An 18827-nucleotide genomic window follows, 5' to 3' on the forward strand; every position below is an offset into this window, starting at 1 on the left:
TAATCATATCCATTCGCACGGAGTCCTGTAGGTGCTCTGAGCCAGAGTTCTCATAGGACATGATGAGTTGCTCGTTGGCAGCTGCGGCAGGGTTAGAAATGCAGGGAGTCCCTTAACTGGCTCCTTTGGAACACAACAGGAAAGGCCGATAGCGAACACTAAGGCTCTACTAAAATGCTATTACACTCTGCAGAGTTCATGCAGAAGAGGGAGTAGGCTGTTGTCCAGCAATGGTGGCTGCTGGCATGTATCTCTAGACATAGGTTGTGAACTGCTTGAAGTCACAGCGATGTCCTGTGCATCATCTCACAGCATCTGGCAGGAGGGACACAATAAATGCGTATAAATGAATGCTTCCATGGAAAGAGTCCAGCCATCCTCATGACTTTGGAGTCCTGTCTATGCAACAGGATCTAAAACACTTGCACTGACAGGGAACGCCCCACCACTAGAGATGAGCCTACTCAAAATGTATTGCTGGCTTTGTCTTTCCATTCTGTTTCTGGCTTCAGTTTTTGCTAACACCTTCCCCCGCCCCTCCTTAAATCAACATGGCTGAAATGCCGTCCCCTCAGCACGTCCCCACCCTTTCATAGTCTGCTCTCAAGGTGAAGACCTGACCAAGTCTTTATTCAGAGCTCTAAGCAAGGCAGTGGCTCAGAATACTAACCCCTTCTTGAGGTCATTTGCGATTTATCCCAGCACAAATATTTAAATGAATCTCAATGATGGCCAGAAGATCATCTCCTCCTGTGTCCTTTGGCAGTCTGAGGGCCTCTGTTGCTGGCATCAGGTGCCACGAAGCCCGTTCTGATGCATAGCCACCCTTTGTGTAATAGAGAGAGACACACTGACCATCCTCACCATTGTTATGCCATCCTGACAGTCATTCCTGTGTTTGAGCAAAGCCTTCTAGCCCCCTGAAGTCATATCCTCCAGGCAGCTGCCTGTGCATCTGGGCCAAGAGTCTTAGAGGAAATACAAGTACCATAGAGTGTGAATTCTTCAATGATAGCAAATGCCACTTATTTCTTCCTAGGTATTTCACATGATCCTCTCTGTTTTACCAATGAAAAAGATCCTCCAATTTAAGCACGACAAACATACATAATTTGAAGCACTTGTGGTGCAGTGTTTTGATTTTTTAAAAAAATGTGATTTCGGTTATTTTGTTCTAATAAACCAATTGCTGCATTTGGGGGACTCAAGTAGACTTGTGAATATCCCTGTGCTGAAATGTTTCATCTAACTCTAGATGTTTTCATCCTTCTGGGAAACTGTGGCATTAAGGAAACTATGTTGTGGCCATTCTAGCTGGTCCTGAGTTTGATCGGGCAGCCAGCACTTTTAACTAAAAGCAGGTCTGGGAGCCAATCCTGGAGCTGGGGCGCCTCAGAATCTCTGAGCACATGCCTGGGAGTGGAGAGTTGTAAATCTGGTCCTTTGGGCTTCCCACTCTGTGTGAGACTCCCTGGCACCTGGGAAGGGTTTGTATTGATTTTTGCCTCCCTGCTCTTGTCCCTGGATTGGTCCTGAGTGGCATGCCTTTCCCTTTGGAATCCGGTAGAGGCCTTTTTAAATGGAAGTCTTGCATAAGACATGTAGGAGAGCCTGCTATTGTTACCCAGGGGGGAAAGCTGAACAAATGTATTCTATTTACTGCTCGTTGCTCCCAATCAAGGATACAAATGCACAGATACCCGCGCCGCAGTGGGACTGGCAAAATGAAAGCATGAGGTTGGCAGCTTGCATGTAAAGAACAGAGATTGCTCCAAAGGAGAAAAGACAGCCTGCAGATGATCAGGGTACTTATGTAGATGCGGGTAACAGCAAGGACACGGGCGGAAATCTGAAGAGAGGACAATTCCTTCTGAGCAGAGCGCACTGAGCCCGAGAGCCTTTCACACTTATACCAGTAAATATTTCAAGGGGAGGGTGGCAGAGAACATATTTCCCTCCCTTGCATAGTAAGTGTCTAGGATCATTAGGACCAAAAGTAGAAAAAAGGAAATCATTTGACAAAATGCCCAGAGGCGCCACATGATAGAAAGCATGACATTTTTCACATATGTGTAAGCTTGTCTCGAAATGGGCATTGCCTTTTAAAAGAAGAGCTTTAAAAAAATCAGATACAGAGTCAACTGCAGTCATCTGAGCTAATGAAGTTGTGGGGATACGCGGAGCAAAGTATTTTATTAAGGTGGATAATCAAAAGCATTTACATATGGTTTTCAAAGACAGTGTGCGCGCCCACAGAATTGGCATTCCGTGCGTTGCTTGGGTTGATATTAAAATGTGTTTGCCTTCTATGAATACACTGCAGGAGGACAGGAGAAAAGTGGCGTTAGGCCTTATTTCTTGTTTCCGTCCACCGCTGTCTTGCTGTGTAACACCGGCAAAGTCTGATGGCCTCTCTGGGTGTCACTGTCAAAATGAAGGAAGTGGCCTTGGTATCCCCTTGAGGTATGTCCCCAGCTATAAAAGGTAATGATTTTATTCAATGGAGTGTCCAAGTATATTCCATGTAGAGTCATGATAATGAAACCATGTGTATGTATTGGCGCTGGGTTGACAGATGGAAGGGATGAATAAATGAAGTAATAAAAATAAGCCAGTCAGAAAAAAGAGAACGGTGTTTAGGCCTCCCTCCCCCAAACCCCCACCCAAAAGATCATTTAGACTCAGAAGTAGGGACTGAGAGTCGTTTACAGATTCCTGTTGCAGACGCTCATTTCTTCCCAGCCTCTTTCTGCAGGGGCTCCTGTGTGGCCAGAGGCAGATGTGAGTGGAGCTAGGACCCATCTGGCTCACTCTCGCCTTCATAGATAGAGCAGGGCGCATGTGGGCACTGTGACCCTCAGCCTCTCAGGCCTCATCCTCTTGGGCCAGAATTGCAGAGAGACCAGCTCCCTGATCCTGCTGGGCAAATTAGCTCCCTACAATCACAGGCCATATAAAGACCCACGTTTTAAAATTCCTAGATGAGTCTATCATGTACAAAAAATGTGATGAGCCAGTCAGGGTGCGATGTAGCAATGATGAAAAATACAAGTTTCCTCCAGTTCCTAAATGCACTCCCCCCCCACCCCGTTGACTATCATGATCCGAATTCTCCCTTTCAAGTCTGGCTAGACCAGAGGATGTACACTGGTACAGACAGGAACTGGAAACACAGGGAATCCAGGGTGGTTAATCTCTTCAGGACCAGTGGTGTGAGTGGTGATACTGGGAACGTAGAGGGAGGGTAGGTGGGTGGGTGGGAAAGGGGGAACCGATTATAAGGATCTACATGTGACCTCCACCCTGGGGGCCGGACAACAGAAAAGTGGGTGAAGGGAGACATGGGACAGGGCAAGATCTGACAAAATAATAATTTATAAATTATCAAGGTTTCATAAGGGAGGGGGGAGGGGGGGGAGGACCTGATGCCAGGGGCTTAAGTGGAGAGCAAATGTTTTGAGAATGATGAGGGCAATGAATGTACAAATGTGTTTTACAAAATTGATTTATGTATGGATTGTGATAAGAGTTTTCTGATCCCCTAATAAAACGATTTTTAAAAAAGTGACCAGGTAAGGTTTCATTTTATTGTTTTGTTTTTCCCATTGTAATGTCAAAAAATAAATAAAACAAGCTCCCTGCCAGCCAATCAAGGCAGACCCACAGTGACCCCCTGCGGGTTTAGAAGACTGCAACTGTTTACAGGAGTAGAAAGCTCCCCACCTGCAGAGCTGTTGCTGGTTTCAAGCTGCCGACCATGTGGATCACAGCCCCATGTGTAACCACCTCACCCCTCAAGCTCATTGTAAGCGACACGATATTTTATAATAGGAGGGTGACCTCTTCTTTATGTCATGTGTCCTGACAGCTTTTTACAGTCAAGACTGAAGTCAGATGGCCTGGTGTCCAGAAACAGGGTGTGTGCCCAGCCTCAAAGCAATGGCCGTTGTTTGCAGGAGGCTGACCTTCTCGGCTCTTTCAGGAAAGCAGGGGTTTGGAAGGCTAGGTTTTTGTGGCCAGCAGAAGGGATCTGTAAATGATAAAACTCCACACAAAGTGGGAGCCCAATGAATTCAATCACTGCCTCTATATCCCAGGTCCAGAATAGAAGAAACTCGGAATGGGATACAAGGATCGAAAGCCTTTCCACTGCTTTTCGGAGAAGATGGAGGGGAAGGAAGGAAAAACTGAGAGGGGGTCCGACCTGTCTTAATTTCCACCCTCTCTGAAGCATCTACAAGTTGCACGAGACCTGATGAACATCCGGTGCTTTCCAGTAATGCCTGAGCAGGGTGCGGCTAGGGTGCTGCGATTTGGAGAAGAGCGTGCTAGAGACATTTCACAGTAGATTTGGTGCCACCTTTTCTTTCCAGGTACACTCTGTACCTTGCCCATCCTAGTTCAACAGCTGCTAATTTAAAGGTCAGGAGTCTGAGTCCCAGGTACTCCATAGGAGAAAGATGGAGTGGTTTGCTTCCATAAGGATTAAAAAAAGAAAGAAAGAAAGAAAATATCCCACTGCCCAAATGGACCCAGAAATCCCCAGGATTTCTGAAGCTTTACACAAACACTAGAGTCTTAGGACGCCTGTAGGAGAGTCTGACTTTGTCTTATAGGACCACAGTGAGTCCGAATTGACTCACTAGCAGCAGGTCTGTTGTTTCTTTGGGGGGTCCTGGATTGATGGTGAAGGTCAGCTTTCAGTGTCCTCCTGAAAACTCACGGGTTGGATAGAGGGAGGACTGGACTATGGAGGTGTCAGGTTAGACCTTCCATCCGTGAAGGACACAGAGTCCTTCCCTCCTGCATGCAGCACCTGCCCATTCCAACCCCTTCCCACATCTGGTGTTTGTGCCTGCAGAACGCATCTTTTCGGGATTTCCCCATCCAGCAAGCAGAGACCATAAGGGGTTTCCTGACACGCTAGAAGGGCAATGGTTACAGTGATTCCCCAGGTCCTGGAGCAGGACACCAGGCATGGTAAAGGAGAGATGCAACGAAAAAGAAAAAAAGGCCCTTGATGAGATGGACTGACACAGTGGCCGCAACAAGGGACCTGGACATAAGAAAAAGTTTGAGGATGGTGCAGGGCCAGGTGGTGGTTTCGCTCTGGGTCAGAGGGTCGCTCTGGGCTGGAGGGGATTCTACGGCACCTAACAGCCACAGCCTTAGTTACAGTAATCAGGCTTAAAAAGCAAATTGTGAGGATGCAGAGAAAGGACCTACCATTTCCTTATCATCACACATGGGTGGGCTACTGTGCTGAGCACAGGATTATCAACATCTCTTTCAATCTTCACACCTCCTTTGTGAAACAGGTATCACTGTCCCAGGTTAGATGATACCAAGGATATAAATAAAGAGCGAAGGACACAGTGGAGGTAATTCTTCAATAAGGTATAGTCAATATTTGTCTTCATTGTCAAAGAAGGAACCGGGTCAGATCCACTTAATAACTTTTCCGAGTCCAAAATTTGAACCAGGTATTTGGACTCAACAATCTATTCCATTTCTTCTGTTATGATATGTACAGCCTTTGAAAATCAATAATGGAAAGGAGTTTTGTCTCCTTTCATATCATGATGCTGTCATCCTTTCTCTATTTTCTTTTAACATTTTAAAATTGTGAACTATAACACAAGTGCTTAAAAGTGAAAATCACCATAAAGCAAAGCTATGCATAATTACATTACTCTAAAAATGAAAGGCGGATATTCCCAACATTCCAGATACATTCTCCACCACATCACCCATATGCACTCTGGGAAAGGGTAACCATAATTCTGGGCAGTATGTCTTACTCTTCTTTATCATTTCAATGCATCTTCAAACACATGCACCTTCAACCATCTGAGTCTTCCTCCAGTCCTGAAACAATGTTCTTCTTCATATAGGTCAGCTCCTCCGACTGCTTACTCAGCATAAAGACTCAATAAGTCTGGTGGCAGGACCCAACTCGGACAATCATTGCTTCATCATAAGCCATGTAGTAGTCCATGGTTCTGCGTGAACAGCTGCCTCTTGGTCTATGTTCCACCTGAGCCTAATGAGGTGTTCTGGATCCCCATGCTTTGCGATGTATGCTTTGTCATGACCCACGTAACGAGTGCCTTCCCAGAGTCAACATACAAAAGTGAGCATCTTTCTGCTATTTTCTGCTTTCTGTCAAGCTTCATCTTACACCAATAATGATCTTCCTTCTGCAGCATCTTCTGGCATCTCCCTGCCCACGTACTGCTACAACCAATTTTTAAGTATCTTCAACAAAATTTTACTTGCATGTGGTACCTATCCACCAATGTGCGTTCCCACTTTGCTTTCTATCTTAATCATCCTTTGGTGGCGGTGATAGAAATGAGTCAAAAGTTACTCTTGTGTGTTGGTTCCAAGTTGTTTATTTCCTCCCAGCACGTGGAGACTTGTTATCCTAGAAAGCTTTGCCAGCACAAAACTAAGTGTCTGCCTCGCTATTTGCTTTAGGAATACCGTATACACTCGAGTATAAGCCGACCCGAATATCAGCCAAGGCGTGCAATTTTACCACAAAAACTGCATAAAAATGTGCTGGAAAACTTGGCTTATACATGAGTATATACAGTAGTCAAAAACAAGTAGGTTTTTTTTTAATCCACTCAGAGCCTGTCTGCATCACATATTTCAAAAACTGCCCTGTGGTTTTCTCATACTAGCTAAGATACAATCCTGTAGTTAAAGGACCCTGAGGTGCTACTGCTTTCACAGCTGTCCGATCCAGAGACTCCCCACCTTGCTACAGGAGGACATTACCTTAGGTGCATGTATGTGCTCCTAATGTCTCCACTCCCCTGGGCTTTTCCTGTGCTCCTACCCTGTGGGCTCCCTGTATCTTTCCTTTGGAAACTACGCTGTAAGGGACTAACCCAGATTTGCTGCTGCCAGTCATGGTTGTTAGAGAATGAACTCACTTACATAAGTTAAGGACCAGTTTGGCTTGCTTAAAATGACAAGGACTTGAAGCACTTGCTGATGAAGACCAAGGGTTATAGCCTTCAGTGTGGACTACATACAATTCAGGGTAAAGAAGCCCCAAATCTCCATAACTGGAACAACAGGTAACATGATAAATGGAAGAAAGGTTGAACTATCAAGGGTTTTGTCTTATTTGGATGCATAATCGATGCTCATGGAAGCATCAGTCAAGAGATGAAAGGACATATTGCTTTGGGTACGTCTGCTGCACTAGACCTCTTTCAAGTGTTGAAAAGTAAGGGTGTTATTTTGAGGACTAAGATGAGTCTGACAGAAACGATCATATTTTCAATCACCTCATGTACACGTGAAAGTTGGATATTGCATGAGGACGGCTGCAGAAGATCAGTGCTTTGGGGTTATGGTGCTGGTGAAGACTACTGAAAGTACCATGGGCCGCCAAAAGAACCAACAAATCTGTCTTGGAAGAAGTACAGCGGAATGTTCCCTAGAGTCAAGGATGGTGGGATTTCATCTCATGTGCGTTGGAGATGTTGTCAGGAGAGACCAGTCCCTGAAGAAGGAAATCATGATTGGTAAAGTTGTGGAGGAGCCAAAGAGTGGAAAGCCCTCGGCAAGAAGAACTGACGCATCAGAAAATGGATGGGGGCCGTGTTTTGTCGTGTCACTAAAACATAGGGTTGGTTACTCAAGAACTCTGAGGGCAAGTGGTGACACATTGGGCTGGTAACTTAAAGATGAGCAATTCAACTCCCCCCCCCCACCACCACCACTCTGGGGAAAAGCTGGGGCTTTCTGCTCCTGTCAAGAGTTACAAACTTGGAAACGCACAGGGCAGCTCTACCCTGTCTTACAGGCTCACTCTGTGTCGGTATCCACTCAATGGCAGTGAGTTTGAGGGGGGGTGGCTTCTTGATTCTTAGGGTAGCTATGAGTCAGACCCTAACAACAGCAGCAACAACATGCATGTTATCCCCTTTGGGTTTTTGTTATGCAAATGAAGTCATATCCATGTAGATTGGGTCCGAAATCACCTCTGAGGGACATCTATACATCAGAGATGTAAAGATTAGACCCTGAAAGGAGCACAACCAGGGAAGAAAAATGCCATGGGAAGTTTGCCAAAAGACCGATGAATAACAGTGCTGCAAAAAAGTGTGTGTGCGCGTGGGGTGGGGGTGGGGGGGCAGCACACATGGATCCCCAGAACTGACGGAAGGGAGCCTTTTCCTATCACCAATGCACTGAAAATTCACTTTTAGTCTCCTAAACTGTGAGGAAACAAAACCTTGTTCTTGGAAACCCCCAGTTGTGGTAGTTCGGTGACAGCAGCAACATCCTGGCCCTAGTACCTATCATAGGCTGACAGTAAGGATAATGGTCTCCATGACTTCCAGGACGTGAAATGTGATGGGCTTTTATGTCTTTATCATGGGTCCATCAGCCCTGCCCCTGGTGGATTAGAAAGGAGACATACCTCTCCTTCTTCCCAGCAGAGGGATCTCACATGGATGTTGACAAAATACCTCCAGAAGTGGGGTTGAATGCATAGACACTTGTTTTCTTACAGCATTTTGTTGTTGTTGTTGTTGTTAGGTGCCATGGAGTCAGTTCCAGCTCACATGACCGTATGTGCTGAGGAAAGAAACTGGCTGGTCCTGTGACTTCTTACAGTTCAGTAGTCTTATTTCAGGGCACCGGCCCAAGATAAAAAATGACTGTCTCTAAGGTAAAATTTCTGTCTGCTCTGGGGGAAAAGCCTGCCTCCATTTCTGCAGTGTTCTTCTTGGAATCTATTATTCATAAAGATTGTCTGTCAACTTGGCTGGACCAGGATCCTCAGTTAAAATATTGGCGTAGCCCATACTGTAACCTAATACAATAGAATTGCACCCATGATGAAACCTGTGTGCGGCCAATCAATTTAAGGGAACTTCTTCAGGAATAAGTTAACCTGCTTCTAATATGAGGATGCTCTGGTCAAGCTCACTTGTAATTGCTGGGTCTAGATCATGCATCTGGTTCCTCTGACCTCTAGTTATTTGGACTTGAGCCAGTGGTCTGCCCTATTACTCTCTGTTCTTGGCACAGCCTGCTCTGTGATCTATCTTGGGTTCATTAGCCCCTAATGCTAGGTGAGTCAGAAGATGCCTTCTGACTGACATGTGACCCATAGACTTAGAAGTTTCCAAAGTCTACAATCACTGGTGAGGTATTTATTTGACACACCCCTTTCTTTCCCCATATACCCGCCCCCTCTCTCTCTCTGTGTGTATGTGTGTAGAGTGAGAGATTAACCAAGAAAGTCATTCATAAGAAAGCTTAAAGGTTTTTCTTTCCTCTTTTTTTGGTTTGATTTTGCATCAGTTTTTAAAAACAGATATAAACTCTCATTTCATAATAATTTTTATTTTATAAACAAATCATGATACATATATGGTTTTACACACACACACACACACACACACACACACACACACACACACACACCACTGGTTTTGCTTCTCTGGGGAACCCAGCGTGAGACTGCAATCTTTTGAGATAACCAGGGCATCTCTCTTTTTCCAGACGTGTTACTCGCTTCTGGGCCTACTCTGCAGGCTGCATCCATTTCTTGTCAATAAGAGATTGGCTTCTGACTCTTCTCACATGGACAATGACATTAATAACACAACAATGAAAATCCTGTTCTCAAATGGGATTACAATCACAAACTGGTTAAAAGTCACAACACCTTTGGGGGGGACACAATTCAACCCATAACAATGAATAAAGACCTTTGCCCAGAGATTCTAAATCATTTTCAGATTCACCATTGTGCTTAATACTCTATGCAAATTGGCATTGACATACGACTTAAAACACCAAGAGCTAAAGGGTGAGCAGAACTTCCTAGGAAAGAAACTTCCTCCATGGTTTCCAGATATGCAAATGTTTATGATTTTATAATATTTTAGGAAATCACACAACTGAAAAGTGCTAAAATGGATTTCTGAGTAAGGTAGACATTGGAGAAATGAATCATTTATTATTATAAATATTTTTTAATTTGATTCTCTTTTTTAAATCCATTCCTAGGTTTAACATGTAGAATGTTGAAAGAAAAATATTTTTAAATGATTTTTTGGAAAAGACCTTTGGCTTAATTACCTTCTCTAGCCGTAGTCCCAGACAACGATGCTAACAGACAATGCCTTCTCTATTCAACACTTTGTTCATTGCTCTGAAAACTCTGCCTCGGGGTCATCCCAGGCCACCTCGGCGTGGCGTGGAGGTCTACTCACAGTGGATTTGGCTGTCCCACTGTAGCACCAGCTGGTTGTCTATGGTATGAAAGAATTGAAAGAGTGTTTTACACCAGGGAAATTGTCTTCCAGGCCCAGATGGACCGTCGCTGTTCTAGCTTTGACAGGCCAGGATAGATATATTCAGAAAGCCTTCCAACTATTTAGTAACTCTTCCAAAACACTGTCAGCACCCATGCTAGGAAGCAGGCAGTGGGAAGGAAGTCTAAGTAGGGAACTAAGCCTAGTTAGTATACATTTGCATAATTATCTTGTACTGAATGGATGTGTGATTAGGAAGGCAGGGATGAAGTCGACCTTAGACCCCAAAGCCAAAAGCAGTTGAGCTTTGAGGATCAGCCCTTCTGGACGCTTACATGCAAATTTCTGTCCATTTCATGTGCCCATTTCACAAAAGTACCACTCCTCTGAGCCGGCTTCCCTGGTGGCTGAGAGTTAAGACTGAGCGCAAGGATTTGGGATGCATCTGCTCTCTGGAGGTCAGTGGTCAGCGTGGGGCCACTGACACCTGTAACCTCTCTTGGAAGGTGAGAAAGAAGGATGGGAGAGAGCCAGCAAGCACTCTGAGGTCTCTGGGGATCAAAGATGCCATGCAAAGGCAAGTCTTTTAAAAACAAGTGCATAAAGATACTATAGAATTCATGGCAGCAGCACCCCACATTTAAATATAGCTCTTAGACTGTTAGCAAAATGATGTGGTTATGAGCCGACTATTAATATAGCTGTTTGCCTGAGAGAGAGAGAAAGGGGAGGAGAGAGAGAGATAGAGAGAGAGAGAGAGAGAGAGAGAGAGAGAGAGAGAGAGAGAGAGAGAGACCTTCACCTGCTTGTAAAAGATCGTTTATTTTAGGCTAAGCATGCTCCTTTCTGAGATTAGACATATTTTATTTACTTGTTGTGGTTTTAAATTTCTCAAATGAGAGTTTCTGGGCATTATAAAATGTACCAGACAGAGAGGAGAAGGACTCAAGGTAGAAGAGCAGGTCCTGGGATTGCCTCGTTCACTGATCACCTTTGTCCTTGCAAAATAGTCTAATGGGTTGCAAAAAAATCCTAACATGCCATGCATTCTCCCTTTTTTGGTGGCGTCATAATTTTTAAATCAAATGTCTTCATGCTCCCTGGGCCGCACCCTTGAGAGCACAGTCTGATTCTTGAGACTGAATTTGATCTTGAAAACCTTTTGTAAGCAAGCCCCGGGGCTTTTCCTTTGTCATTGGGTTTGGTATCAGTATTTAAAACAAAGACCTAAACTCTGATGTCATGATAATCTATACTCTCAAAGTTACTCACAAAGTAACTGTTACTGCTTTAACATTTGTCCTGTGGCACATTAAACAAATCACTGCTTATCTGAGGTGAGGCTTACTAACAGCATTTTTGATGAACCAGTCATTAATCATTGAGCAATTCCTCCACTCACCTGGGTCTACTAATGGCCCTGGGATAGCTAATGATGATCAGTTTTGAGTAATCCACCCTAAAAGAACAGTTCTTCAAGAAAACAATTTCTCTAAGGTAAGACAGCTGACAAGCTCAGTGCAGTAAATGACTCTGTTAAACGTGAAACATCAAACTGGTTATTAGCTAGCTCCATGTAAATGGGGGGAGTGGGAGAGGGCTGCCATTCAGTGGCAGTATTTCCTTCACTTTCCTCACTTAATAGACAGACAGGTTTCGAGGCTGCCATTTTTATATGAATATCTCTATACATATACATGCAAACAAACCACAGGGAGAGAATATACTTTTTACTAGAACTCAAATTAGGCAAGTTCATTAGGCTGGCTTTGAAAAACCACAACTGCCTAAAATGTTAATTTTCAGTTTTAAGTAACCATTGTTTCTATTAATGCGGAAATAAGCCAGAGGGGTCATAAGAAGGAAAGTTATTTTCTTCAAAATAATCTGTGTAAGAGAAAATCTCTCATTGTCTACAATCATGACCCACAGCAGTAAGTCTTAAACTAGATGCTTGAGTCGATTCAAATACTTTCTTCTCATCCCAAATAATGCACCTTGACTGAGAAGCACACAGTGAGGTGGGTGTGGCTGAGTGAGGCAGGGTGATCTCTGCTGGACATGAGGGACACACGGATATCTGCGTCCCACATCTGACCCCTGCCTCCAATGAGTGAGTGGGTGATGCTGCAAGGGTGACGTGCTCACCAGCAGGAACAATTTCCTGTAGTTTATACTTTTTAATATTGTTCCATAGTTATAGATCACTCCCTAGAAATGAAGTGCGCTCCCTGAATTTCAGAATGTATGGATTTCAGAAAGAGGGTCCCTGAAATTTCAGAAAATTCCCTGAAAATTCTGAATGGATGGATGTCCAGTAGACTACCTATTTTCAAAATGAAACTTGATTCCTGATTTCCCCTCTCCATGTAAAATTTAGTTAGCACTTAAACTACTTGCTATGGTGAAAAAGATACAAAATAAACCTGCACATTTTCAATAATTCCCTACACAACCCGCATGCAAAAGGTGTATATTTTGGTAGGAGGTGCATACAGTTATGTTCCTATTAGACTTTATTAATCATTTGTGCATTTAAAATATCCTGCCCTTCAGATAGGTGCACGTATTTAAAGATGCATCTCTCTTTTCCAACACAGGAGGGTGTGCTTTTAATTGTTTGTTTGTTTAAGTTCCTCTTCTGCTTTATGTGTCCAAAGCTGTTTTGACTTGAAGCCTATCAAAATTATTGGACCTGTTCCCTAGGGTGAGCATGTTTAAGTATTTATACATATATTTGTATATATGTGTATATATGTGTGTATGTATATATATATGTGTGTGTGTGTGTGTGTGTATGTGGTTGAGCATAGTATTCTCCATATTTGGTTTCAACTTAAGTTCCAATTATGCTAATTACTGAAGTTGAATTGGGATTTCCTTTTCTCATTATTAAAGTATACAGCTCTGCTCATAATGGGCTACATTATCCTGCCACAAAGATCCTGACTCTCCAGTCTCACAATGTAGTGGTCAGAGCTTATTAGCTTCCTGTGAGTGGCTCTGAGGAGGAGGCTGCAGAGAAGGACACGTTGTGCCAATGCTTGCCAGAGGGCCTGACCTGCATCACAAAAACAGAGAATGATGTCATTGCAAGTGGATGAAAACAAGAAGAATCATGTTATTATCACAGTGTTCCCAAACACCAGAAACTGATTATGATCATGAAATGTATCTTTATTTCCACTTGACATTGTAGTTGATGAAGTTTTTTTTTTTCACTTTTTAAAGTTAAAACTGTATTTGTCCCGGACCCACCAATGTGAAAAAAGTAGGTTAGGAAAATGCATATTCGTCAAAAATGGGGTGCTATAGCCTTCCATAGGAGAGCCCTGGTGGTATAGTGGTTATGTATGGAGTGGTTACTCATTGGTCTGCTAACCACAAGGTCAGCAGTTCAAAACCACTAGCCACTCTTCAGGTGAAAAATGAGGCTTTCTAGTCCCATAATGAGTTACAGTCTTGGAAATCCACAGGAGCAGCTCTACTCTGCCCTGTCTGGTCACCAGGAGTCAGAATCTCCTCCATGGCAGTGAGTTGGGTTGGGGTTGGTTGGCGTAACCTTCCATGCCAGGGCAGGGGAAAGTAGACATTTCTCCTGACTCCTTCTATGGCAGTTGTGCTTTCAGAATTTTTTCACAGGTTTTTATTAAGCAACTAGTATTGTCAGGATCTGTTATGAGGACATAGCCAAAGAATTTGGAAAACAGATGGTGTCCCCAGTGTTAGGAGGGTGCTGACGCTGACATGAACCTATTTACAAGTGTTCATTATGCACAACTCTCCCCATGCCTGTGTCAGTTACTTCAATTCACTTGCAATCCTATATGGTGGGAGTATTTACTGCAGGAAAATTGTCAAAATCCTAGTCCATTTTTTCTTCTTCTTATCTTTTCTTACTTTCAGAGAGTGGGTTTTCAACATTTGCCAGAAGACCAAAACATCTATTCTAGTGATGGAGAGTGAAGTCAAATTAAAACAAAACAATACATATGTAATAGGCTAGGTGGATGGTAGGCCATAGTTAACATACTGGCTTAGAAAATGCTGAAACACGATGCTTTTAATTTGTCTGTTGTTTTCCCCCCTATTTAGTAGATAATATTTAAAGCATTATGGTTTGACTGGAGTAAAATTTTTAAAAAAGCAGAAGTTAGGGAGATCAGAGGTCTGAGTTTTTGTAAGCTATTTGAGCCTCCTGAAGTTCAGTGGTCTTATTCACGAAAACATTGAGTTGATCCAGATATTCCCAAAGATTGATCTGGGCTTTGTGATTCTCTCCTGTCTTTTAAAACAGAAATAATTAAATAGCGATTTTTTTCACGTACCTCAAAAATTATGCAAGGGCATAACAAATGCCTCTATGACAACATCATCTGATTCAAAATAGTCTTCATAACGTTTTGAGGGACTTCTGAAAGAATTATGTCTTGGGATCAAGAAGAAGCCCATGGAATTGCTATGTGAACCACAGGTTTTGTTTTGTTTTGTTTTGTTTTGCGGGTGTGTGTGTGTGTTGGCATCGAACCTTTTACAGTAACAGCAGTGTGGGTTTACAGCAAGAAATGAATTCCTTTGACAAATATGTTGTCATGTGCTCAGTGCCGTGTTGTTGTTGTGCGGTGCCATCGATTGGCTGTTGACTCACGGCAGCTCCAGGTGACAGTCATCTGCCTGGTCCAGTTGTCTGGGCTATGCCCTTTAAAAATCGGACTCCCAGACCTTTCTCCCACGGAGCGGCTGGGTGGATGGCTTTCAAGCGCTCCTCTTTTGGTAAACAGCCATATACTGTGCACTTCACCATCGCCACAAGGGGTGTTCGTTAGTGCCGCCATGATAAACGAAACCGGAGTCTGGGCCTGATACTTGAAAATATGCTCATGACTAAACTGTCCCCTACTTTCCCCCCTGACTTCCCATTGCTCTCCCAAGGCCTTTCCGAGCAGGCGTGGAGAGCGAGGTGACAAACTTCTTCCAGGCCAACCACCAGCTTGTCCAGTTTCTAACAGCACCTTTCTCCTGCTGCAGGTGAGCGCCACACAGGCGGGATGGAAGATGATTCTGACCCGGAGAAACACATATTGGGACGAGTCTGGTGGAGAGAGGCCCATACGTAAAATTAAAGTTACAAGGGTTCACCCCAGGTCTGTCACTGACTAGCTGTGATCTAGGAAGAAAATCATTTAGGACTCCTGAGCTTAAAGTTTCTGTTGGTTGGGTTTTGCTTTTTATCCACCCCAAAGTTGGGATGACGACCTACAACTACCCAGAGCTGCTAACCAGATAGCCCCATGGTGGTGAGGTACAGGATATCCGGGTACTCTGAGAACTGGGTCTTCCTATAAAGTACTGATGCACCGAACACCACCCCACCTCCCCTCAGGGGGCTTAGAATCCCCTTCTTTGTAGAACCTTCCCATTCTGGGAAACATCACAAGGATGCCTTATGCCATGGAGCCAAAGTTCTAAAAGGAAATTCTCTTGCCCATTTTCTACCAGAGAGAATTTTTTGTTTGTTTTTATATTGGGATTTTCAGAGAGAAGAGGTGAAATCAGATTAGCCAGACCTCAAATTAACACTGATGGGACATTTCCAAGCTAGAATAATTCATTTAGATGCTGAACCACAAGCATGTGTTCAGAGATGACAATAAGCTCTCTGGACACCCGGACAGAGTCATGTTTTCCTTTATAACGTTGCATGGCACAACCCACTGAAGCAATGAAAGGGCAGTAAAAGAAACACGGCCAAGGAAACTCCTATTATTCCTAGCGTGATTTCCCTCACTTCAGTCCATCAAGTTATTGTAGTTGCATACTGTCCTCTTCAGCATCACCCAGACATTTACTCGACTTTAAATATCAAGGCTATAGGTGGTCTACTAGTGCTATACTTCAAAGACAGTTTTGATTAAATAAAACAATATTTGTGCAATATGGACTCTGTATCTTTGAACTTTTCCTGTTCAATTCCCCCTACAAAGGTTCAATTAAAAGAGATCAGAGGACGCTGTGCCCTGAGCCATTTCCATCTGTCACTCAAATTTGTCTCTTCAAATATCTTTTAGAAGGACTCAGGAACAACAATTTATTTTGAGAATGCAATCATCCTAATTCAAAAGCCACTTTCAAAGAGGCAATGTCCTTTGCTCGCTTGTGAGTATGTGGCGCAGGCCTGTTGGAGCACTTTGTGACGTGAAATTTTAAGCTTTGGCAGGCTTGTGACTCCTCGTCATGTTACAACTTGCCTTACTATTGATAACTCCCACTTACTGCCAACAAGGGGGGCGCGGGTGGACGTAGCCCAGGAGGCCCTGCGTTTGGTGAGCCTTTGTATCAGTGACTGGGGCTGATTTCACTGCGGAATCTTTGTGGTTTTGCCTTCAGTGAAAGAAAAACTGATCCTAACAGTTTTAAACTTGTTAATTCAAGCCATATGTCAGAAAGCCGGTCTCCGTATGGTGCCATACCACCTTATATTTACAGGGGCTACTTTTCAAAACATTATTCTAAAAGCTATCTTTGCCCCAATGTTCATACGTGGCATCCTGTGCTATGAATCTCAGCTTTATTATTTGTTTTTAAAAGAAAAAATATCTCAGGCTTCAGAATCACATGCTGATGGAGCAAAAAATACTGATTATTAAAAACTACTTCCCGTCTTTTTTATTGGCAAAAATGTGCTAATCAAGTCCTTGAGCAGTGAAGTATGCTAAAGAGGAAACGGCTTGCCAATCCTCTGTCGCCAAATATGGTAAAAATAAAGGAGGAAACAGAGAAAGGAAACTCATAACCTTGTTGATGATAAATAAGATTCGAATGTTTCGATGCAACGTGTCCACAACAGAAGCTCAGTTAAAACCGAGAGATGAGCTCCCTTCCTGTCCGCGGCGTGGAGGGGAAACCAGAAGCGAAGCAAAGCGAGGACTCAATTCTCCTTAAAACAAAGCAAAGCAAAAGGCACCAGCACCTCACTAAGCCAGGCCCTTCGTTCCATGTGCGAAGCCTTTAAGTTGCAGTCTCTGGACACCGATCCTCCGGGACCCCAGACATTAGGGAAAGTTCTCGGATTGAGTTCCCTTTTGCAAGCACCTACATGGAGACTGCAGATTGATTAGAGCCTAATTATCTTCAAACAGCTTTGTTTGAGTCCCAGAGTCACAGCAAGCATGGTTCTGATTTGAGAGACAAGCTTTCGAATGCATTTGGCACCACGCAGCCGGCCGGTGCGTGTTAAACATATCATTTCTTTCATTCTTAGAAGGGGGGCGGGCTGGGGGGAGGCGTTTTCCTGGGTCTGGTTGCTGGTGGGCAGTCATCTCTCCATGCTCTCTCTGGGGATTCTCGCAAAGTTCACTGGCAAGCAAGTGCTTGCGCGTGGAGAACAGCTTGCTCTTCTGCGCGGTTCAATTCATTCTTCATGGAATCGATTTTTGTCATTTTTGTTTGTGTTTCACATATTTCTTCCCTGTTTATCCATAGCCTGTCTCCTGTATAACTGCTTATCCTCCTATGTTTTTCTGCTTCGTCTTTGCCTTTCCCCCTCCCAGAAATCAAGAAATGGCACGAGGCTTTTCTTTGAAACTCGTGCGTAGGATGAATCCAAAGGATTTTTTAAACCACAAAAAGAGTCCCGGTTATAAACACACTGCAATGCGTTCGACATTTTACTGCGACGGCAACAGCGTGTAAACCACCAGGCTCCAAATCCTGAGCAATTCGGCCAAGAGGACCATTTTTGCAGGCACCAATTCTAACCATCTCAGTGACCGGGTCTTCCCTGCAACCGCAAGGCAGGGCCGTGGAGGGGGAAGAAACGATCTCCGCCCTCGAGGGCCTGGCCAGTTTCCTGGGTTCGGAGTGACTTAGGGCTTCGGCGACACTCTTGTTGGTCAGAACAAAACGTACCGGTGTTCTGAAATTAAAACACAGGCACGTATGAATGAATTGGTTCCAGGATCGAGGGGGAAACGTCCATTCAGGAACTTCCCAGTGATTTTAAGCTCCCAGCCAGAGAAACCAACCCAGCACACAATCTCTTTTACAATGAATGGCGTGAGAAGGCTGCATGATCATTCAAGTTGAATACGTGATGGGAGAAAAGGAACTGAGCGTTGGCTGCAGTCTGTCAATTCCTGTCTGAAGCTCCAGTAATGCTTTCTTCCGTGTGGTGGGAAACCTTACCCACACAGCCCACTACATGGTGCGATGCCCTGCTATTTACAAACGGCATGCAGTACAGGCAAGCACACGCTCTGATTTCTGATGTCAGCTTCGAAGAGCAATTACTAGTCCAGCAAAGAGGTCCTTTCTGATACTGATTCATGCAAAAAGACTTCTTGTGCTGTAGAATGACAGTCACATGTTTCCAGGCTGGGTCTGTTTTCCTTCAGTAGTCAAACTGCTTAAACGATGAACTAATCAGTATAGAAATTGAATATCTTAGATTTAAAATTATATATGCACACGTAGCTGTATGTATATGTTTTAAAGTTCTGCTCTCGGGTCAGTATGCATCAGGATCCACTCTGC

This window comes from Tenrec ecaudatus, chromosome 11 (assembly GCF_050624435.1).
Source record: "Tenrec ecaudatus isolate mTenEca1 chromosome 11, mTenEca1.hap1, whole genome shotgun sequence".
Classification (NCBI taxonomy): Eukaryota; Metazoa; Chordata; class Mammalia; order Afrosoricida; family Tenrecidae; genus Tenrec; species Tenrec ecaudatus.